General features: G+C 47.8%; 1 long non-coding RNA gene across 1 annotated transcript; it reads right to left on the bottom strand.

Moving 5' to 3' along the window:
* Positions 1 to 247: 247 nt before the first annotated feature.
* Positions 248 to 1,983, bottom strand: LOC140733162 (uncharacterized). Its single transcript, XR_012100235.1, has 2 exons — positions 1,414 to 1,983; positions 248 to 331 (listed from the first exon to the last, which is right to left on the bottom strand). It is a non-coding gene; the product is annotated as an uncharacterized lncRNA (long non-coding RNA).
* Positions 1,984 to 23,923: the final 21,940 nt, after the last annotated feature.

Raw genomic sequence — 23,923 nt, 5'->3', positions numbered from 1 at the left:
GCAATGAAGAGCAGTTCAGCTCTTCTCCAAAGACCAAGGAATTTCATATGACAGTGTAGTCACATACCACAAAAGCCGACAGTTTTGAAAAGTAGTTTTGCTTCTTCATCATTCTGAATGTCGATAGTTTCTTTTTGCCAGCTCTCTTCCATGCAAGAAGAGGAAGGAAGAAGCTTACTTAGGATTAGGAAACAAGGAACATACTGTTCTCTAGAGAGTTACAGGTAGCCAAGAAGGAGCTTAAGAATGGACTTGGTGTAATGTTTTATTCTGCATTCTGTTGCTGTTCTGTCTTCTTATGCCAGCTGTCTGCATTTCTTTTTGAAATGATCTGTATGGAAGGAATGCAAAACCAAGATTTTTCACTGAACCTCATTACATAGGACATTAATAATCCATTACCAATTCCTTCACCTCCCCAACACTCAGTTGATGCTCAACTTTGTTGCTCTGTGGAAAGAGGAACAAGGTTTGTTTTCCCTTCAGAAGTGGGGGGGAGAAAACTTTGAACGCTAAAGAGGACATGAGAAGGTCTTGTTGAGTAGGATTAGGGAAAACCCCAAGGCATTCTACATGTAGGTGAAGAACAGAAGTCTGACTGGAGTGAGGGTAGGACTGATCAGAGATGAAGAAAATGTGTGCGTGGAGTCAGAGGAGGTAGGAGAGGTCCTTAATGAGTTCTTGCACCAGTGAGAGGGGCCTTGATGAATGTGAGTTCAGTATAAAGCAGTCTGATATGCTTAACGTAGTGCAACAGGTGAACGTGTCGATGTTAAGAAAGAAGGTATGAAGCAACTTTGAAAACCAGTGGGATGGATAAGTCTCTGGGGCCGTATGGGATATACCCCAGGTTATTACTGGAAGTATGGAAAGAGGTTGCTGTAACATTGGCAGTGATCACTGGCCATGGGAGTAGTACTAAAAGATTGGAGGGTGCCAAATGTTTTTCCTTTATTCAAGAAAAGTAATTTGAATAATCCTGGGAATTACAGACCAGTGAATCTTGCAACAGTGGTGGCAAACCATTGGAAAAGATTTTTAGAGACAGGAATCCTGACATTTGGAAAAGCATAGTCTGATTTGAGATAGTCAGTGTGACTTTGTGACCTCTGCCTATGAGCCTGATTGAATACTTTGAGGAAGTCACAAAACAAACTGCTGATAGAGCAGAGGGTGTGGTTTATATGGATTTCAGTACTTCAAACAAGGAGGAAGCCTACATTTAAGGATTAGGAAACAAGGATCATACCATATAACAATTACAGCACGGAAACAGGCCATCTCAGCCCTTCTAGTCGGTGCTGAACGCTTACTCTCACCTAGTCCCACTGACCCGCACTCAGCCCATAACCCTCCATTCCTTTCCTGTCCATATACCTATACAATTTTTTAAAATAACAAAATCGAACCTGCCTCTATCACTTCTGCTGGAAGAAGCTTCTCTTGTTTATCTGCCTCCCTCCACAGATGCTACCCAACCTGCTGTGTGTCCACACAGATCCTGCAGATCTTCAGCAACTGGCGCCTGCGCAGGCGCAGTGCTGGTGGGGAATCAGCAGTTTGTGTTTACTGCGAGATTGCCCTCGGATCTTGTTCCACACCGCTCGCTGACTTCTGAGTGTGGGTGGGGGATAAGGTTAGACAAAGAAAGCGCGCATGATCGGCTGAAATGTTTGCCTTGGCTGGAGGGAGAAGTTGAGAGGTCGGCCGCCGAGGGCGTCGGGTGAGTCATTTACCCCAGCGAGCGGTACCAGGACATCCGGGCCGAGTGGGTTTGGGGACAGTGTATGGTGCATCGCGAAGGGTTTACCGCCACGTCAGCCGGGCTGCGGAGGGTTGCTCCTGCATGAACACCGGGACTCCACTCCGGGTTTACCCGCGGCGAGACTAACTAGTGCGAGCTCCCACGCCTGTGACGCGAACTTCTGGGTGAAAGTTTCCTCGGCCCGGAACTCCTCGAGTTGGGGAGAGGAGAAGGGGCTGCCTGGGCATAGAGGGAGGGACTTTCTCCAGTCGCCCCTATAACTTTGTTTACTGCGCTTTAAGGTCCCATGTGCATAACAAACTTATCTGTGGTTAACGTTCTCCGTTTCCTAGAAATCCTTGTTAACGAGGGAGGTCTCAGACCAACTCGGCGGAAAATGAAGTGTTTTTTTTTGGAAGTTTTAATTCACGAAACTGCCGCAATGAGCTTGCATAAACCGTTCTGATAACGGCCTTACAAATATTTAGTGTTTAGGGAATAGGAGGCCATTTAGCCCGTCAAATCTGTGGCGGATCACGCAGCTATCCCATTCGCCTCTCTAAATTTCCACGGTAACCTGTTCTCCCTGACAGTTTTCTATCAGCACACCCCAGTACTTTTATTAGTCCTGATCTGAAACCCTGACAGTTAATTTTCCTACACCTAGGCCGTTTCATCCACTGAGTTATTCCAGCGGTTTTTATTTCTGCAGCAGATTCCAGCATTTGGAGTTTCTTGTGTCTTTACTGTATGGATAATGTACAGCAGCACAATTAACCTATGGTCCCTGGGATGTGGCCAGGAACCGGGGGCACACAGTCACAGGTGTACTCTGTAATCTCTGCACAAGGAGGTCAGGACGTCCATTTGGTGTAGTAGGAGCTGTGGGGCAGTAGCACCTCATGCCACGTTGCTGAAGGTTAAGAGCTGGTTGAGATCTAGGCCTCATATGGAGCCAGTGATCATTAATGGAGAATGTGTGGAGCAGGTTAAGACCTACAAGTATCTGGGAGTACAGTTAGACGAGAAGCTAGACTGGACTGCCAACACAGATGCCTTGTGCAGGAAGGCACAGAGTCGACTGTACTTCCTAAGAAGGTTGGCGTCATTCAATGTCTGTAGTGAGATGCTGAAGATGTTCTATAGGTCAGTTGTGGAGAGCGCCCTCTTCTTTGTGGTGGCGTGTTGGGGAGGAAGCATTAAGAAGAGGGACGCCTCACGTCTTAATAAGCTGGTAAGGAAGGCGGGCTCTGTCGTGGGCAAAGTACTGGAGAGTTTAACATCGGTAGGGCGCTGAGTAGGCTACGGTCAATTATGGATAACTCTGAACATCCTCTACATAGCACCATCCAGAGACAGAGAAGCAGTTTCAGCGACAGGTTACTATCGATGCAATGCTCCTCAGACAGGATGAAGAGGTCAATACTCCCCAATGCCATTAGGCTTTACAATTCTACCGCCAGGACTTAAGAACTTTTTAAAAGCTATTATTAATGCTTTTTGAGATAGTGATTTAGATGCATATCATATTTTTTTTACTGAGTTAAGTATTGTATGTAATTAGTTTTGCTACAACAAGTGTATGGGACATTGGAAAAAAGTTGAATTTTCCCATGGGGATGAATAAAGTATCTATCTATCTAACTATCTATCTATCTAAAACTTTGCAGAAACGGGCCATTTTTGTGTATCCATCTGCCGGCCCCATCCCCTTTGCAAACTGCCTTGGAAAGCATGGATTATAGAGAGAGGTTGGTTATGCTTCAACTTCCTGGAGCTCAGCTGGAGTAATGGCTGCACCACACCAAGGGTGTGACAGGACTGGAGAGGATGTGGAGGAGATTCACCAGGATGTTGACTGGGATAGAGCTGAGGAGAGGCTGGGTCTATACCCTCTGGCGCAGAGGAGGTTAAGAGGGAACATGTTTGGAGTATATAAAATTGTGAGGGATATGGACTGCTGGAAACTCTACCCCATATCAGAGGAAGATTAGAGGACATAGTGTAAGGGGAAGTAATTTTAGACAGCATATGAGTGAGAATTGTTTCACCTAGAGCGTAGCAAGTACCTGGACTACAGTATGGAGAGTGAGGTTGAAGCTGATAGCCTTGAAGAGGTGTCTGGACCACTTAGGCGTTGAAGGGGGATGGACCAAATGCTGGGTGTGGGGTTAATGTGGAACGATGCTCACTGGTTAGAATGGATGAGTTGGCCTAATGGGCTTTTTCCAAGCTGTATGATTCCTCAATTCATTCCCTTAAGATGATGAGGCTGAGCTGGAAGCGCAGACTCTTCCAGGGGTGGGGCAGAAGGAAGGTGGGCAGTTCTGAGGAGGCGTGCTCCTTCTGTCACTTACGCAGGGCCACCGTGTGCTTCTGATGCATGGCCTTGAAGTTCGCAGGACCACCCTGAACGTTCCCTTCCTCCCTCTCTGAGCGGTCACAGGATCCGGTAAAGCAATGCAATTCCACATATCACATCTATGAATCTTGCCGCCAAGCACTCTTAACAAACTTCTACAGATGTGCTGTTTTCAGTATCCTGACTGGTTGCAGCATGACTTGGAGTTGCAATTTGAATGTGTAGGAGCACAGGAAACTGCAGAGAATAGTGAACTCAACCAACACATCGTGGGCACACCATTAGTAGTTTCTGCAGGAGGCATTGCCTTAGGAAGACTATCTCCATCATCAAAGATTCCCCACCATCTGGGCCACGTCATGTTTCTGTGGCTATCATTAGGCCGGAGGTTCAGAAGCCCGATAATCCATGGCATTAGGTTCAAAAACAGCTGCTTCCCTTCAAACATTTGATTCCTTAACCAACCTGTACAACTGTAACCAGTAGTTTGGCAACACTATCCATCATTTTCACCACTTTAAACTAACAGTGGCTCTTTCTGCTTTAATTGCATTCTTCCTTGTTGAAACTTTGTGTAATTTATGATTTCCTTGCGGGTGCTGTTTATCTGACGCTATGATGCCATGATGCTGCTGCCAGTAAGTTTCACACCACACTCGTGCCGATGTGTATCTTGCATTTACACGACGTTGACATTTCCTTGGTCCACCCCGTACTCTACTGCAAAGGCTAGAATTAGGTGTTTGTTTCAGGATCCCCGGTGCTGGGCAGAAACCTCATGGTCTGCCAGGCAGAGGTGATTTGCCCTCTACTTGCCTCCAAGACTTGGATTGCCCTCAGCAGGCACCTGACCATTTCCACCACCGCTCCTCCGTCTGGCGGAACAGGTCCTCACTCTCAATGATTTCTCCCTCGGCTCCTCCCACCTCCTTTAAACAAAAGGTGTCGCCATTGGCACTCGCGTGGGTCCCGGCTATGCCTGCCTTTTTGTCGGCTACGTGGAACAGTTGATGTTCCAAGTAAACGCTGCATCACTGCCCAGCTTTTCCTGCGCCACATCGACGACTCTACCCTCAAATTTACCTGGTCCATTTCCGAGACCTCTCTTCCCTTTCTCAATCCCTCTGTCTCTGTCTCCGGAGACAGCTTATCCACTGGTAACTTTTATAAACCCACTGATTCTCTCAGCTACCTGGACTATACCTCTTCCCACCCTGTTACTATTAAAAATGGCATCCCCTTCTCTCAACTCCTCCGTCTCCACTGCATCTGCTCTCAGGATGAGGCTTTTCATTCCAGAGCTAAGGAGATGTTATCTCTTCAAAGAAAGGGGCTGCGCTTCCTCCACCATCAACACTGCCCTCATCTGCATCTCTTCCATTTTGCACATGTCCGCCCTCACCCCATCCTCCTGCCACCACACTGGGGATAGGGCTCCTCTTGTCCTCACCTTCCTCCCCACCAACCTCTGCGTCCTGCACATGATTCTCCGTAACTTCTGCTGTCTCCAAAGGGATCCCACTACCAAGCACATCTTTCCCTCCCCCCCACTGTTTTCCACAGGGATCACTTCCTATGCGACTCCCTTGTCCATTTATCCCTTCTCACTAATCTCCCTCCTGGCATTTACCCTTGCAAGTGGAACAAGTGCTACGCCTGCCCCTACGCCTCCTCCCTCACCACCATTCAAGACCCCAAACAGCCCTTCCAGGTGAGGTGACACTTCACCTGTGAGTCTGTTGGGGTAATCTACTGTACCAGATGCTCCTGGTGTGGCCTCCTGTATTTCGGTGAGACCTGACGTAGATTGGGAGATGGCTCCACCAGAAAAAGTGAGATCTCCTGGTGGCCACCCATTTTAATTCTACTTCTCATTCCCATTCCGACATGTCGGTCCATGGTCTCCTCTACTGCTGCGATGAGCCCACACTCAGGTTGGAGGAGTGACACCTTATATTCCGTCTGGGTAACCACCAACCTGAGGGCGTGAGCATTGATTTCTCGAACTTCTGGTAACTGCTACCACACTCCTCCTCCATTCTCCATTCCCTCACCTTCCCTCTCCTCTCTCGCCTCATCTCCTTACCTGTCCATCACCTCCCTCTGGTGCTCCACCTCATCCCTTTCTTCCATGGCCTTCTGTATCAGATTCCCCCTTCTCCAGCCCTTTATCTCTTTCACCTGTCGACTTCCCAGCTCTTTACTTCACCCCTCTCCCTCTCCTGGTTTCATCTATCACCTACCTCCTTGTACTTCTTGCTCCCAGCCCCCCTCACCTGACTTCTCATCTTTGTTCTCCAGTCCTACTGAAGTGTCTCAGCCTGAAACATCGACTGTACTCTTTTCCATAGATGCTGTCTGGCCTACTGAGTTCCTCCAGCATTTTGTGTGGCTGGTTTTGGATTTCCAGCATCTGCAGATTTTCTCTTGTTTGGAATTGCTACCAAAGCTGTCCCTGCAAAATCCTTCCAGTTCACCCAAAGCAGAAGCAGATGAGTGAATCACCCATTCCCTCCCAGTCTGACATTAATTGACCTCAGGAGGCTAAGGACATTTGGCATGTCCTGTTGACTTACCAATTTTTACCGATGCACTCTAGAAAACACCCTATCTGGTCTTCCCAGACATTCTAGTGTTGTGAACACAGCTCAGTCCATCTGCACACCAGCCTCTCCACCACTGATTCTATCTACGATCCTCACTGACTCAGGAAATCAACCAATGGCCCCTCTCATCCCAGTCTTTCCCTTTTCTCCCCTCTCCTGTCGGGCAGAAGATACAAAACTTTGAGAACACGTACATCAGGCTCAAAGACAGCTTCTGTCCTACAGTTATCAGACTCCTGAATGGACATCTGATATGTTAAAAGATGGAGTATAGATCTCCTAGTCTTGCACTTTATTTATCTATCTGCACTATACTTTCTCTGGAACTGTAACTCTATATTCTGTATTCTTTCAATTTTACTACCTCAGAGTACTTATGTACAGCAATAAATTAGCCATGATTGAATGGGGGAGAGAACCTGATTGGCAATTAACCACAGTCTTTGGACTGTGGGAGGAAACCGGAGCACCTGGAAGAAATCCCCACAGTTATGGGGAGGATGTATAGGAATTGAAGCCGGGTCGCTAACCACTATGCTACCACACCACTCCACAGTATGTGTGGAAAGAGTGAACAAAGAAATACAAAATTAATTATTTTTCTCCTTGCATTTCTTGACACGTGGACAAACTGGCTTGGCATTATGGAAAATCGCGATACAGGCTTTTTTCTCCTGTAACGTGTGAGTCACCTGTAATGGAATGTACAGTGTCAATTGTTGACTTTGTTGCCAAGTTTGCAGATGATACAAAGATTGGTGGAGGGGCAGGTAGTATTGAGGAAACAGGTAGGATGCAGAAGGACTTAAGACAGATTAGGAGACTGGGCAAGAAAGTGGCAAATGAATACAATGTTGGAAAATGTATGGTCATGAACTTTGGTAGTAGAAATAAATGTGCAGGCTATTTTCTAAATGGGGAGAAAGTCCAAAAATCTGAGATCCAAAGGGATTTGGGAGTCCTTGTGTGCAGAACACCCAAAAAGTTAACTTGCAGATAGATCGGTGATGAGGAAGGCGATTGCAATGTTAGCATTCATTTCAAGAGGTCTAGAATACAAGAGCAAGGATGTGACGCTGAGGCTTTATTAGGCAGTAGTGAGGCCTCACCTGAGTATTGTGAACAGTTTTGGGCTCCTCATCAGAGAAAAGATGTGCCGGCATTGGAGAGGGTTCAGAAGAGGTTCACAAGGATGATTCTGGAATTAAAGAGTTGTCATACGAGGAGTGTTTGATGGCTCTGGGCCTGTACTCACTGGAATTTAGAAGGATGAGGTGGGGATCTTACAGAAACTTTTTGAATGTTGAAAGACCTAGACAGAGTAGATGTGGAAAGGATGGTGGGAGAGCCTAGGACAAGAGGGCACAACTGAATAATGAATTTTTTCAAGGTCCAAGCAGGACATAATATCATTAAGCCATTGAGCATGCGTGGGCAGGGCAACATCTCTCCATCTAAGGAGGATTAAACGTCTAGCCAGGAGAGAGGCAAATGATAATATTCGATACTTAGACGAACTCAGACGTAAATCTGTCTCACCCCAGAAACCGAACAGAGCAATTAAAGGGTTTGGTTCTAGGTGGTGATTCAGAATATATGATAGCGTTATAAAGACATCTTTCCAAAATTTCTCCAAGCTAGGACAAAACCAGTACATATGAATGAGAGAGGCCTCGCCCCTTTTGCATTTATCACAAAGCGGACTGATGTTAGGGTAAAATCGGGATAGTTTAGATTTAGACATATGGGCTCTATGAACAATCTTAAACTGTAAGAGGCAATGGCGAGCATAAAGAGAGGTTATATTAACCGATTGAGAATCGAGTCCCAAGTCTCATCAGATAAGGAGGTATTTAAATCTTGCTCCCATGCCGTTTTAATTTTATCCACAGGGGCACGTCGTAAGGCTGCTAATTTATCTTGAATACTTGATATTAAACTTTTACCTAGTGGATTAATGGAAAGGAAAAAGTCCATAACATTTTTCTCAGGCATTTCAGGGAAGTTAGGAATTAAAGGAACAATAAAGTGTCTAATTTGGAGATATCTAAAAAAATGAGCATTGGGCAGATTGAACTTAGCAGAGAGCTGTTGGAAAGAAGCGAAGCGATTATCAATAAAAAGATCTTCAAAATGTCTAATGCCCTTCCTATACCAATCATGGAATGCTGAGTCATACGTAGTGGGTAGAAAAAGGTGATTATGTACGACAGGACTGGAAACGGAAAAACCATGGAAACCATAGCATTTCCTGAACTGAGCCCATATACGCAAAGTGTGTCTAACAAGAGGATTAACTATTAATCTGGACAAACTACTAGGGAGTACAGAGCCAAGAAGTGCAGAGATAGATAGTTCTTTAGTGGAGCTCAACTCCATTGCCACCCAGTTAGGGCACTCGGGTTGGCCATGGAAAAAAGACTAGAAGGTAGCACAACGTATATTAGCTGCCCAATAATATAAACGAAAGTTAGGTAAAGCCATGCCACCCTCTTTTTTAGGTTTTTGGAGATAGACTTTATTAATTCTAGAGCGCTTATTCTTCCACATATATGACAAAATAATAGAGTCTAAGGAATCAAAAAAAGATTTAGGAATAAAAATTGGGATTGATTGAAATAAGTATAAAAGTTTAGGGAGAACATACATTTTAACAACATTAATACGACCTACCAACGACATAGATAGAGGTGACCATTGTACCAGACTCTGTTTTATAGTATATGCAAGGTTGGCAAAATTTTCACGAAAGAGATCTTTAAACTTCCTTGTGACTATAATCCCAAGATAGGTAAATTGATTATAGACTACTTTAAAAGTGAGATCACGAAATGTTAATTCTTGTGCTTCTTTATTAATTGGAAAAAGTTTGCTCTTATGTAAATTAAGTTTATAGCCAGAGAACTGGCTCAACTGGTCAAGAAGTGAAAACATTGGAGGTAAGGATGTAGACGGATTTGAAAGAAAAAGTAATAAGTCATCAGCATAAAGAGAAACTTTATGCTCAACACCCCCTCTCCAGATCCCGGTCAATTCAGGACAATTTCGAAATGCTATCGCCAAAGGTTCCATAGCCAGATCAAAGAGAAAGGGACTTAAAGGGCATCCCTGACGGGTGCCACGTTTGAGGTTAAATAACTGGGATTTCTGAAAATTAGTTAAAACAGAGGCAGTAGGACACAAGTACAGCAATTTGATCCAAGAGATAAAACTTTGACCGAAGTCAAATTTTTCTAAAACTGCAAAAAGGTAGTTCCACTCTATACGATCAAATGCTTTCTCCGCATCGAGAGAAATAACACATTCAGGAATCCCAGTTGGGGGTGAATATAAAATATTGAATAGACGCCGAATGTTAAAAAAAGGAAGACGGTTTTTAATAAAACCAGTTTGGTCATCAGAGATAATAGAGGGAATAACAGTTTCTAATCTATAAGCCAAAACTTTAGCCCAAGATTTTAACATCACCATTAAGCAAAGAGATCGGCCTATACGAGGAACACTCTGTTGGGTCTTTACCCTTTTTTAATAAAAGAATAATAGATGCCTCATTAAAAGAGGGTGGCAATTTGCCGCAATTAAACGAGTCAGATAATACTGAGAGTAACTGAGGAGAATGATTTATAAAATTCTACGGGGAACCCATCAGGTCCAGGGGATTTCCCTGAGGACAATGCAGAAATTGCAAAAGATATTTCTTCTGATGATATAGGCGCATTAAGTTTGGCTTTAAAATCAGATGGAAGCGAAGGAATATTCAGATTATTTAAAAATTGATCAACAGAGATATTGTCATTCAAAGATTCGGAGGAGTAAAGTCAAGAATAGAAATTTTTGAATGCATCATTAATTTCTAAATGATCCGATGTAAAGTCTCCGTTCTCCTTCCGGATCTTTGTAATATGTTGTTTGGCTTTGGAACGCCTCAGCTGATTGGCTAGAAATTTACCAGATTTGTCACCATGAATGTAAAAGCAACTCTTACTTTCGAGAAGTTGGCGTTCGACAGGTTGAGTAGACAAAAGATTGAATTTAGCTTGAAGTTCTACACGCTTCTTGTATAGCAGGATTCTTAGTTTGAGCATACAGTTGATCCAATTCTTTAATCTGATTAATGAGGTCTAATCGATCTGCACAGGACTTTCTATTAAGATTTGCTGTATAGGAGATTATTTGACCCCTCAGATATGCTTTCATGGCATCCCAGACAATCTGGGATGACACTTCAGGTGATGTATTAGTGTTAAAATAAAAGGTTATCTGATCCTTAATAAATTTTAGAAAATCATCATCCGATAATAAAGTCGAATCAAACCGCCAGTGTTTATTCCTCTGAGGGAGACCAGGAAAGTTTAAAGAGAGAGTAATTGGGGCATGATCAGAAATCAGTATACTCTGATAATCACAAGAATGGACAAATGGAACGAGTTGGTTATCGAGTAAGAAGTAGTCAATTCTAGTAAAGGTATGGTGAACATGTGAAAAAAAAGAATAATCTCTCAGTGGGATGAAGAAAACGCCATGTATCAGAGATACCATAATTAGAGAGAAACGATTGGATAGCTAAGGCAGATTTAGTAGGTGGTCTAGTAACAGAGGACAATCGATCCAGATTAGGATCCAACCAACAATTGAAGTCACCACCCAGTATAAGAGAGTATGAGTTTAAGTCTGGTAGTGAGGAAAAAAAAGTTCAAAAAAATTAACATCATCAAAATTGGGGGCATACAGGTTTGCTAGAACAACTTTAGTATTATATAGTTTACCAGAAACAATAATAAAACGGCCATTTGTATCAGATATCTTATTATGGAGTTCAAAAGGAATATTTGAGTTAATAAGGATGGAGACCCCCCCCTAGCTTTAGCGGCAAAGGATGAATGAAAATGCTGACCCGCCCACTTTGACAGAAGCCGGGAGTTATCAGAACAACGAATATGAGTTTCTTGAAGGAAAGCAATGTCAGCTTTGAGTTGTTTAATATGTGAGAGTACCTTCCTTCTTTTAACAGGATGATTCAATCCCTTTACATTCCAGCTCACAAATTTAAGTGACGAACTAAATGGTTGAGGAGGAGTAGTTGTTCTTGAACCTGGTGGTGAGAGGCTCTGGGCCCTGTAGCTCCTGCCTGGTAGTGACAAGGCGATGGCATAGTCCTTATGGTGGGCATTTGTAATGCCAAAGCTGCCCTCGTGTGGATACTTGTGATGGTAGTGAGGGATGTGTTCAGGATGAGTCCACTACACTCTGCAGCTTCCTGCATTCCTGTGCATTGAAATTTCCTGATCAGACCATGCTGTAACCAGCCAAAGCTGTAGTGTGGGCTTTTAAACCATTTATTGAATTGAAAAAAGGAAGTAGGAACAGGAAGCTTTGAAATGTTTCCATAAATATTTTTTGGACTCAGTGTACAGATCTTCAGGCTCCTTCCCAGTGGTAACAATGAGAAGAGGGCATGGCCCAGACGGCGAGTATCCTTAATGACAGATGCAGCTTTTTGAGACACTAGCTCTTGAAGATGTCCGCTGTGGTGGGGCAGGTTGTCCTGAGATGGAACCGGCTCAGACTAAACTCCCTGTGCATTAGAACCTCCAGGTCGGGCAGTGTTGCAACCAACCAGAATGTCTCCAGTGTGCATCTGTAGATATATTGCAGAGTAAGGCTTTGGAAGAAGAACATTCCGGAGCCAACCAGAGTGCAGACTCTGCTAGTCCTGTGCTGCTTTGCAAGGATTAATCACCTTGTAATGAAGGCACCTCATGGCTTTAACAATCATGGTTGAATTGAGGGGGAGAAGAATAGGTTGAATTTTTAGTAATTAAATCAGGACATCAGTGGGGGACATGACAGCAGAGCTAGCTAACGTGAACTGGCAAATTTGATCAGCATTGGGCCAGTAGGAATGCAGTGGCAGGCACTGACAGACGCCTTTCAGAATAGATACAAGGTTCCTAGAAAAAGGCCCATGGTCAAAAAGGGTTAAAGATAGTCCCATACTTGAAAAGAAAACAAGTAATTGCTGAAAGATGGGCGACAGAGTATCTTATAAATGTAATGAATAACAAGGAAGGACGGATTAGGAAGAAAAATGTTGACTGAAGGATAAATTAGAACTATGAAAACAGGTTGCGTGAGTTTCTATAGCATGAACAAAGACTTACAGCAAGTGAGCCAAAATTAATGTAAAATAAAGAGATAACAGATGAATTTAAGTAATCTTATATCAGTCTTTGCTGTAGAGGGTACATGTGACAGCCCAGGAACAGCTCTAATCTGAAACTGGAAGTTAGAAGGAATGAGGGAAAATTGCTGAACATTCAGTAGTATTGAGCAAACTGTTCGAGCTGTGGGCTGACGTATCTCCAGGTCATAAAGTTATAAAGTGGCAAAGCAAAAGAATGGGCCCTTTAGTCATAAGACCATAGGAATGTGATACCATTCAGCCCATCACCCCATAATCCCTCAACTGCCCCTTACCAATCAAGAGCCTTTGAACCTCAGCCTTAAATATACCCAATGTCTTGGCCTCCACCGTGACAAGTTCCACAGATTCACCACCCTCTGGCTGAAAGAAATTCCTCCTCATTTCACTTTGAAAGGGATGTCCCTTAATTATGAGGCTGTGTCCTCAGATCCTAGACTCTCCTATTAACAGAAATATTCTTTTGATGGCTACCCTATCCAGGCCTTTTGGTATTTGTAGAGTAACACACACAAAATGCTGGAGGAACTCAGCAGGCCAGGCAGCATCTATGGAAAGGAATATCCAGTCAATATTTTGGGCCAAGACCTTTCATCAGGACTTCTTGTATTTGGTAGGTGTGAATGAGATCTCCCCTTGTTCTTCTAAACTCCACTTAGTACTGGCCCTGAGACATAACACATGCACAATGCTTCGTCAGATATGAAGCCCAAAATGACTGTGCTGAGCACCATTCCCATCTCTGCTAATCCCACATGCTTGCATTAATTCCACATGCCTCCATGCCCTGCTCTTTCACATATTTGTACAGATGCTTCTTTAATGTCACTACTGACCCTGGTTCCACCATCTCCTCTGAGAGCTCATTCCAGATCCCATTTATCTCTGTGTGAACAGTTTACCCTTCAGATCCCCTTTGGATTCCCTCCCTCTCACTTTAAACCTACCCCCTCTAGTTTTATACACCCCTACAAGGGCAAACTAGAGGGCATAGGTTTAGCGTGGGGGCGGGGAAGATTTAAAAGGGGGCAACTTTTTCACATGAGTCTGTGGAGCGAGCTGCCAGGGGGAATTGGTACCCAAAACGTTGACTGTACTTCTCCCTATAGATGCTGCCTGGTCTGCTGCGTTCCACCAGCATTTTGTGTGTGTTGTTTGAATTTCCAGCATCTGCAGATTTCCTCGTGTAACAGAATGTAGGATATAGTGTTACAGTGTCCAAGGAGACAGTAAAATGCAAGGCTATATCGAGGTAGATTGTAAAGCCGAGTCTAGCAATCTATGTATATAAATCTTATGTATTTATATTTACTGTGTTTTTTTTATTATTGTGTTCTTTATCTTGTGTTTTTTTCGAACTGCCTTGAATCCGGAGTAACAGTTACTTCATTCTCCTTTACACTTTGTGTACTGGAAATGACACTCAACAATCTTGAATCATACTGTACTCGGGCACTATTCAATAGTCCTAAACAGTGGGTAGAAGTGGTGTTTGATAGAAAAGGTTCAGGGGGATATGGGCCAATTGCAGGCACATGGGACTAGTTCAGTTCGGCAACTTGGTCAGCATGAAGGAGTTGGACTAAAGGGTCTGTTTCGTGTTGTAGAACTCTGTGATTGTGAGATGGTCTGCAATGATGAAAGTATTCTTCAGCTTCCAGCATAACTAAGTGGACTGTGAACCCAGTGCTTTCGGTAGGAGTTCGTACTGTGACAGGAAATGGATGTGGAGACTTCTAGAAACCATCACAGTTACCTGAGAAATGATCGTGAGTGTGTGAGACGTAATAATTGTCCCCACCTGTGGACCAGCTTCATAAGTTCAGTCAGTAATTTTCTTGTTTCAGAACAAGGCACATTTACTACATAAAGACACAGTAACCTGCAAATGATGGGATCTGGGCGACACTACAATCTGCTGAAGGAACTTGTTGAGTTAGGTAGTATCTGTGGAGGCAGAGAGAAGGTTGACATTTCAGGTCTCGGCTTGAAGCATTAACTGCCCCTCAGCTCCCACAGGTGCTCCTGACTCACTATCTTCCTCTAGCAGCCACATAAAAACCTCATGCAGTGGTGCTGGACTGTGGGTCTTTCTTGGTGTTACTCTCAGAGATTTTGCTGAGTTACCCCAGTAGAACCAATCACCTACCTTGGAAGCAAGAACCTTAGAGTCACCTCAGAACCTTACATCATAAAGGAAGCCATGCAGCCTGTTGTTTTTGTGATTAGCTCCTCGGACCTCACCTCTTCACATGACCCCCCACATTTGCCCCTTTTCAAGTGTGTATCTTTCGACTTGCTTGCAAGTCCCCTTGGGGAGGCCTGCCCCTCCTGGCAACTTGTCTGCAAAGAAAATGTCTCTTTGCCTTCTTTCCCTCTCTCATGTTTACCTGCCAGTTAATTGGGATCTGTCTCCATTAGTTACTGAGTCTCCTCAGAGCAGACGTGCTTGCCCTTTAAGAAGCTCCCAGTTTCCTCAGTTAAATATTCCTGGGATACCAGCCTGGACTCTTGCAAATTAATCGGCAAGCTTTTCTTGACAACTCTGTATCAGTCAAGGGGCGTGGCAGAGATGGAGGCAGTCACCAGTTCTTCGTTAATTTGATCTGTTGCGATTGTTTCTTAAATGATAGGGTCAGAAGATGGCGTTGACAGTCCCATCCACCACATTAGGAACAACCTCTGCACCCGCAATCCACGGAGGGTCGAGCGTGACGATATTCAACGGCACCGATTGCTTCAATCCACTGGGAAAACCAGTGGTGGTGCAGAGGAACAGCTTCGGGGGCATTCCCACTGTACTCCTCATTTACTTCATCATATTCTGGGTAAGCAAAGCGCGTTGCCGAGGGACCATCTGGGACAACGATGGGGAGGCTTAGCAGGTAAGTGGGAAAGTGCAAGTTAGAGTTTATTCAAGAGTCAGTGTCACATCTGGACCACTTCGTTCAATTCTGGTCGCCCCAACGTAGGAAGGATGTGAAAGGTTTGGTGAAGGTGTGGCAAGAGGTTTGCCAGTGAGTTAGGGGGCATGTTCCATCAAGAGGTTGGAAGGGGGGACAGACCTGTGTTGTTTTTCTCTGGACCACTGGAGGCTGAGGGGGGCTATGACAGAAGTTTATAAGATTATGAGTGGGATGGCTGTGGTGGACTGGTAGTCTTTTTTCCTAGGGTCAAAATGTCTAATACTAGATGATATATATTTAAGGTGAAAGGGGGTATGTTCAAAGGGGAGAAGTTTATTTTACTCAGAGTGGTGGGTGTCTGGAATGGGCTGCCAGGGGTGCTGGTGGTCGCAGATACGATAGTGGTGTTTAAATGGCTTTTGGACAGATGTATGAATTTGCAGAGCATGAAGGAATGTGGATGATGAGGAGAGACTTAGTTTAATTGGGCATCGTACTCAGCACAGACACTGTGGATCGAAAGCCTGTGCTATACTGTCCTACGTACCCTGGGTCCGTCAAGAACTCAACCAACCAGGATGTCATGGGAATGTCTGGTGACCTCAAATGTCTGCAAATGGGGTGGTCAGTTTATTAGAGTCCAAGTCTTTTGCAGGAAGTGGGATGAACTGTGGATCTTGTAAACATTCCTGGTGTACTGCCAAGACTTGTTATTTAATGCTCAGATACAGTAATTACTTTGATAGTCTCCGTCTGTGATATGAATTAAATTGGTTCAAAACAATCCTCAGTATTTTCAATAACTCTTAAAGAATGCCTTTGTTCTTTAGCCGGTTGCAATGTTCTGGTTCCCCCTGTTTATTTTCCTGGAACCTCTGCAGAGCCTTATCAGATCTTGTTTGCTTTCAAGAGCGACTGGCTGGCTTTCTTGTTTAATTTCTCCACATTCAAGTTTACTGTTGTCATGAGTATACATACCCAGTATAGAAATGCCACGAATATTAGCTCATTGCAGTAGCAGCACAGCACACTACAAGATGAGGACAAGCACAAGTTAACATAAACTTAAACTAGCATAAATTATACATTCTTCAGAAGAACAAGGCACTTAGCAGCAGTCTTGTCCTGGTTCTAGCCATGTCAGTGCTACAATCAATAAAGGACATCCTTCCTCAGAAGGCCAATGGAATATCCCTATTGAAGCTCTCCGATTTTTTACACATGCACGATAGAAAGCATCCTATCCAGATGCACTATGGCTTGGTAGGGCAACTGCTCTGCCTGTGGCCGCAAGAAATTGCCAAGAATTGTGAACACAGCTCAGTGCGTTGTACAAGCCAGCCTTCCTTTTGTGGACTCTCCCTACGTTTCCTGCTGCCGTGGGAAAGCAGCCGACATGTTCAAGGACCCCAGTCATTCTCTGTTCCCCCATTTCCAATGGGCAGAAGATACTAAAGACTGACCATGCTCAAGGACAGCTTCTATCCCAAAGTTATCAACTTTTGGACCTTTCATAGACTGAAGATGAACTCTTAATCTGTTAGCCTACTTCATCACCGAATTGTCTACTGCACCGACTCTCTCCATAACTGTAACTCTACAATAACTAATCAGTTATTGCTTTTCCTTATGCTGTCTTGATGTACTGAGGTGTGGATTGATCTACCTGGCTGGCGTACAAACAAAAAGCTCAAGGAATCAAGGAAATTACTGAATGAATTTGTAAAGTACGATACTAGAATACAGAGGGCAGTGGTTGAAGGGACTTATTTGAGCTGGAGGTCTGTGGTGTTCTGCAGGGTCTGTGCTGGGACCTCTGCTGTTTGTGATGTATATAAGTGACCTGGATGAAAATGTAGATGGGTGGGTTGGTAAGTTTGCAGATGAAATGAAGATAGGTGGAGTTGTGGAGAGCATAGATGACTGGCAAAGAATACAGCCCGGTATAGATCAGTGGCAGATATGGGCAGAGAAATGGCAGATGAGGTTTAACCCAGGTAAATGTGAGGTGTTGCACCTTGGTAGGGCAAATGCAAGCAGACAGTACACTATTAAGGGCAAGAGGGATCTTGGACTTCAAGTTCACAGCTCCTTGAAAGTGGCTACACAGGTCAATAGGGTGGTTATGAAGGCTTATGGAATGCTTGCTTTTATTAGTCAAGGCATTGAGTTCAAAAGTCAGGAGGTTATGTTGCAACTTTATAGAACTCTGGTTAGGCCACAACTGGAGTATTGCACACAGTCTGGACACCCCACTAAAGGAAGGATGTTGAGGCTTTGGAGAGGGCGCTGAAGAGGTTTACCAGAATACTGCCTAGTTTAGAGGGCATGTGCTATCAAGAAAGGTTGGACAAACTTGGGTTGTTTTCTCTGGAGTGTCGGAAGCTGAGTGGAGATCTGATAGAGGTTAATAAGATTTTGAAAGGCATAGACAGAGTGGGTAGGGAGTATCTGTTTCCCAGGGTAGAAATGCCTAATACCAGGGGCATGCATTGACAGTGAGGGGGAGGTTCAAAGGGGGTGTGAGGGTACATTTTTTACTCAGAGAGTGGAGGATGCTTGGAATGCGCTGCCTGGTATGGTAGTAGAGGCAAATACATTAGAGGCTTTTAAGAGATGTTTAGATAGTCACATGAATATGAGGAAGATGGAGGGACATGGACATTGTGTAGGTAGGAGGGATTAGTTTTTTGGTTTTTTTGAGTTACCTTTTAGCTGACTCGGCACCGCATTGTGGGCAGAAGGGCCTGTTCCTGTGCTGTACTGTTCTGTGTCTGAACATTATAGTGTCATTTCGCACACCCACAATCATGTGTTAAGGGAACAGTGACATTGTTGACTTCACCACATCCATTTCCTGTTACAGCATGAGTTCCCATCGGGAACACTGGATTCCCATCGAGAGCACTGAGTTCCCATCGAGAACACTGGTTTCACAGTCCAGTTACAGCTACTAATTATGCTGGAGGCTGAAGGCCATTTTAGCGTAATTATAAAGCATGGGGGCAGGCCCTTTGGCCCAGCTTGTCTGTGCTGAGCAAGATGCCCATCAACACTCAGCCCATTGCCTTCATTTGCCTCATATCCTCCCAAAACTTCCCCATCTGTGTACCTGTCCAAACAGCTCCTAAATATTGTTATTGTAGGTGCCTCTACCACTTAAGTGGCAGCTCATTCCATATACGCCTGAGTGAAGAAGTTGCCCCTCAGGTCTCGTTGAATCTTTCCCTTCTCACCTTAAACTTATTCCCTGTCCCTGATTGCTTTGTTCTATTGTAGTCTTTCTTGTTTAATTGTGTTTAATTTACATGTTTCTTGTGACTGTTATGTATTTAGTGCTATGGGCCTCTGATCCTGCTACAGATAAGTTTTTCATTACATCTGTACGTGCATATACTTGTGTGAATGACAGTAAACTTGACTTTGTGCACTCACTGTAACTATGTTTTTCCTGATTTTATACACTTCTATAAGGTCAATCCCCAGTCTCCTTCACTCTAAAAAAAAATCCTAGTCTGTCCAACTTCTCCCTCTGAGTTCTGACAACGTTCTCATAAATCTCCTGTGCACCTTTCCAGCCGATGGATGCTTGCCCTATGATAGGGTGACCAAAACTGTACACAATACGCATAGAAGCTGGTCCTTGAGTGTGTCTGAGAGATAGTGAGAGTGAGGGGCAGAGGGAGAGGGAGGGAGAGAGGTAGAGGGAAAGGGGAGAGAGTGAAAGTGAGAGAGAGAGGGATAAGAGGTAGAGAGAAAGGGGAGAGGGGGAGAGAGAGTTAGAGAGAGGGAGGAGAGAGGTAGAGGGAAAGGGGAGAGGGGAGAGGGAGAGAGTGACAGAGAGAGATCTGTACTGACTCTTGTTTTGTTTTCTGCAGTTGATTATCATAATATTTGCTGTATTGAGGAAGACAGCCTGGGACTATGGACGTCTTGCCCTGGTCTCCGACAACGCCAGGTGACTCCCCTTTCCCCGCGCTGGGATTTGTTCTTTTGACTGTCTCTGTACTACTTTGGGTGTGGTCAAATTTCAGAGGGAGGGTGAGGGTGAGTGAGCCCTCACTGGGATAGAGGGAGGGTGAGGGTGAGTGAGCCCTCAGACGGGACAGAGGGAGGGTGAGGGTGAGTGAGCCCTCAGACGGGACAGAGGGAGGGTGAGGGTGAGTGGGCCCTCACTGGGAAAGAGGGAGGGTGAGGGTGAGTGGGCCGTCAGATGGGACAGAGGGAGGGTGAGGGTGAGTGAGCCCTCACTGGGACAGAGGGAGGATGAGGGTGAGTGAGCCCTCACCGGGACAGAGGGAGGGTGAGGGTGAGTGAGCCCTCAGATGGGACAGAGGGAGGGTGAGGGTGAGCGAGCCCTCAGACGGGACAGAGGGAGGGTGAGGGTGAGTGAGCCCTCAGATGGGACAGAGGGAGGGTGAGGGTGAGTGAGCCCTCACTGGGACAGAGGGAGGGTGAGGGTGAGTGAGCCCTCACTGGGACAGAGGGAGGGTGAGGGTGAGTGAGCCCTCAGATGGGTCAGAGGGAGGGTGAGTATGAGTGAGCCCTCAGACGGGACAGAGGGAGGGTGAGGGTGAGTGAGCCCTCACTGGGACAGAGGGAGGGTGAGGGTGAGTGAGAGTGAGCCCTCAGACGGGACAGAGGGAGGGTGAGGGTGAGTGAGCCCTCAGACGGGACAGAGGGAGGGTGAATGTGAGTGAGCCCTCACCGGGACAGAGGGAGGGTGAGGGTGAGTGAGCCCTCACTGGGACAGAGGGAGGGTGAGGGTGAGTGTGAGTGAGCCCTCAGATGGGACAGAGGGAGGGTGAGGGTGAGTGAGCCCTCAGACGGGACAGAGGGAGGGTGAGGGTGAGTGTGAGTGAGCCTTCAGATGGGACAGAGGGAGGGTGAGTGAGCCCTCACCGGGACAGAGGGAGGGTGAGGGTGAGTGAGCCCTCAGACGGGACAGAGGGAGGGTGAGGGTGAGTGAGCCGTCAGATGGGACAGAGGGAGGGTGAGGGTGAGTGAGCCCTCACCGGGACAGAGGGAGGGTGAGGGTGAGTGAGCCCTCAGACGGGACAGAGGGAGGGTGAGGGTGAGTGAGCCCTCACTGGGACAGAGGGAGGGTGAGGGTGAGTGAGCCCTCAGACGGGACAGAGGGAGGGTGAGGGTGAGTGAGCCCTCAGACGGGACAGAGGGAGGGTGAAGGTGAGTGAGCCCTCAGACGGGACAGAGGGAGGGTGAGGGTGAGTGAGCCCTCACTGGGACAGAGGGAGGGTGAGGGTGAGTGAGCCCTCAGAGGGGACATAGGGAGGGTGAGGGTGAGTGAGCCCTCACTGGGACAGAGGGAGGGTGAGGGTGAGTGAGCCCTCAGACGGGACAGAGGGAGGGTGAGGGTGAGTGAGCCCTCAGACGGGACAGAGGGAGGGTGAGGGTGAGTGAGCCCTCACCGGGACAGAGGGAGGGTGAGGGTGAGTGAGCCCTCACTGGGACAGAGGGAGGGTGAGGGTGAGTGAGCCCTCACTGGGACAGAGGGAGGGTGAGGGTGAGTGAGCCCTCAGACGGGACAGAGGGAGGGTGAGGGTGAGTGAGCCCTCAGACGGGACAGAGGGAGGGTGAGGGTGAGTGAGCCCTCAGACGGGACAGAGGGAGGGTGTGTGTGAGTGAGCCCTCAGATGGGACAGAGGGAGGGTGAGGGTGAGTGAGCCCTCAGACGGGACAGAGGGAGGGTGAGGGTGAGTGAGCCCTCAGACGGGACAGAGGGAGGGTGAGGGTGAGTGAGCCCACACTGGGACAGAGGGAGGGTGAGGGTGAGTGAGCCCTCACTGGGACAGAGGGAGGGTGAGGGTGAGTGAGCCCTCAGACGGGACAGAGGGAGGGTGAGGGTGAGTGAGCCCTTACCGGGACAGAGGGAGGGTGAGGGTGAGTGAGCCCTCACTGGGACAGAGGGAGGGTGAGGGTGAGTGAGCCCTCACCTGGACAGAGGGAGGGTGAGGGTGAGTGAGCCCTCAGACGGGACAGAGGGAGGGTGAGGGTGAGTGAGCCCTCACTGGGACAGAGGGAAGGTGAGGGTGAGTGTGAGTGAGCCCTCAGATGGGACAGAGGGAGGGTGAGGGTGAGTGAGCCCTCACCGGGACAGAGGGAGGGTGAGGGTGAGTGAGCCCTCACCGGGACAGAGGGAGGGTGAGGGTGAGTGTGAGTGAGCCCTCAGATGGGACAGAGGGAGGGTGAGGGTGAGTGAGCCCTGAGACGGGACAGAGGGAGGGTGAGGGTGAGTGAGCCCTCAGACGGGACAGAGGGAGGGTGAGGGTGAGTGAGCCCTCACCGGGACAGAGGGAGGGTGAGGGTGAGTGAGCCCTCACTGGGACAGAGGGAGGGTAAGGGTGAGTGAGCCCTCAGACGGGACAGAGGGAGGGTGAGTGTGAGTGAGACCTCACTGGGACAGAGGGAGGGTAAGGGTGAGTGAGCCCTCAGACGGGACAGAGGGAGGGTGAGGGTGAGTGAGCCCTCAGACGGGACAGAGGGAGGGTGAGGGTGAGTGAGCCCTCAGACGGGACAGAGGGAGGGTGAGGGTGAGTGAGCCCTCAGACGGGACAGAGGGAGGGTGAGGGTGAGTGTGAGTGAGCCCTCAGATGGGACAGAGGGAGGGTGAGGGTGAGTGAGCCCTCACCGGGACAGAGGGAGGGTGAGGGTGAGTGAGCCCTCAGACGGGACAGAGGGAGGGTGAGGGTGAGTGAGCCCTCAGACGGGACAGAGGGAGGGTGAGGGTGAGTGAGCCCTCAGACGGGACAGAGGGAGGGTGAGGGTGAGTGAGCCCTCACTGGGACAGAGGGAGGGTGAGGGTGAGTGAGCCCTCAGACGGGACAGAGGGAGGGTGTGGGTGAGTGAGCCCTCAGACGGGACAGAGGGAGGGTGAGGGTGAGTGAGCCCTCAGACGGGACAGAGGGAGGGTGAGGGTGAGTGAGCCCTCACTGGGACAGAGGGAGGGTGAGGGTGAGTGAGCCCTCAGAGGGGACAGAGGGAGGGTGTGGGTGAGTGAGCCCTCAGACGGGACAGAGGGAGGGTGTGGGTGAGTGAGCCCTCACTGGGACAGAGGGAGGGTGAGGGTGAGTGAGCCCTCAGACAGGACAGAGGGAGGGTGAGGGTGAGTGAGCCCTCAGACGGGACAGAGGGAGGGTGAGGGTGAGTGAGCCCTCACCGGGACAGAGGGAGGGTGAGGGTGTGTGAGCCCTCAGACGGGACAGAGGGAGGGTGAGGGTGAGTGAGCCCTCACTGGGACAGAGGGAGGGTGAGGGTGAGTGAGCCCTCAGACGGGACAGAGGGAGGGTGAGGGTGAGTGAGCCCTCAGACGGGACAGAGGGAGGGTGTGTGTGAGTGAGCCCTCAGATGGGACAGAGGGAGGGTGAGGGTGAGTGAGCCCTCAGACGGGACAGAGGGAGGGTGAGGGTGAGTGAGCCCTCAGACGGGACAGAGGGAGGGTGAGGGTGAGTGAGCCCTCACTGGGACAGAGGGAGGGTGAGGGTGAGTGAGCCCTCACTGGGACAGAGGGAGGGTGAGGGTGAGTGAGCCCTCAGACGGGACAGAGGGAGGGTGAGGGTGAGTGAGCCCTTACCGGGACAGAGGGAGGGTGAGGGTGAGTGAGCCCTCACTGGGACAGAGGGAGGGTGAGGGTGAGTGAGCCCTCACCTGGACAGAGGGAGGGTGAGGGTGAGTGAGCCCTCAGACGGGACAGAGGGAGGGTGAGGGTGAGTGAGCCCTCACTGGGACAGAGGGAGGGTGAGGGTGAGTGTGAGTGAGCCCTCAGATGGGACAGAGGGAGGGTGAGGGTGAGTGAGCCCTCACCGGGACAGAGGGAGGGTGAGGGTGAGTGAGCCCTCACCGGGACAGAGGGAGGGTGAGGGTGAGTGTGAGTGAGCCCTCAGATGGGACAGAGGGAGGGTGAGGGTGAGTGAGCCCTGAGACGGGACAGAGGGAGGGTGAGGGGTGAGTGAGCCCTCAGACGGGACAGAGGGAGGGTGAGGGTGAGTGAGCCCTCACCGGGACAGAGGGAGGGTGAGGGTGAGTGAGCCCTCACTGGGACAGAGGGAGGGTAAGGGTGAGTGAGCCCTCAGACGGGACAGAGGG

Source organism: Hemitrygon akajei, chromosome 9 (genome assembly GCF_048418815.1).
Source record: "Hemitrygon akajei chromosome 9, sHemAka1.3, whole genome shotgun sequence".
Taxonomy (NCBI): domain Eukaryota; kingdom Metazoa; phylum Chordata; class Chondrichthyes; order Myliobatiformes; family Dasyatidae; genus Hemitrygon; species Hemitrygon akajei.
The sequence above is the reverse complement of the archived record's forward strand: the minus strand, read 5'-3'. Positions and strand labels throughout refer to the sequence as shown.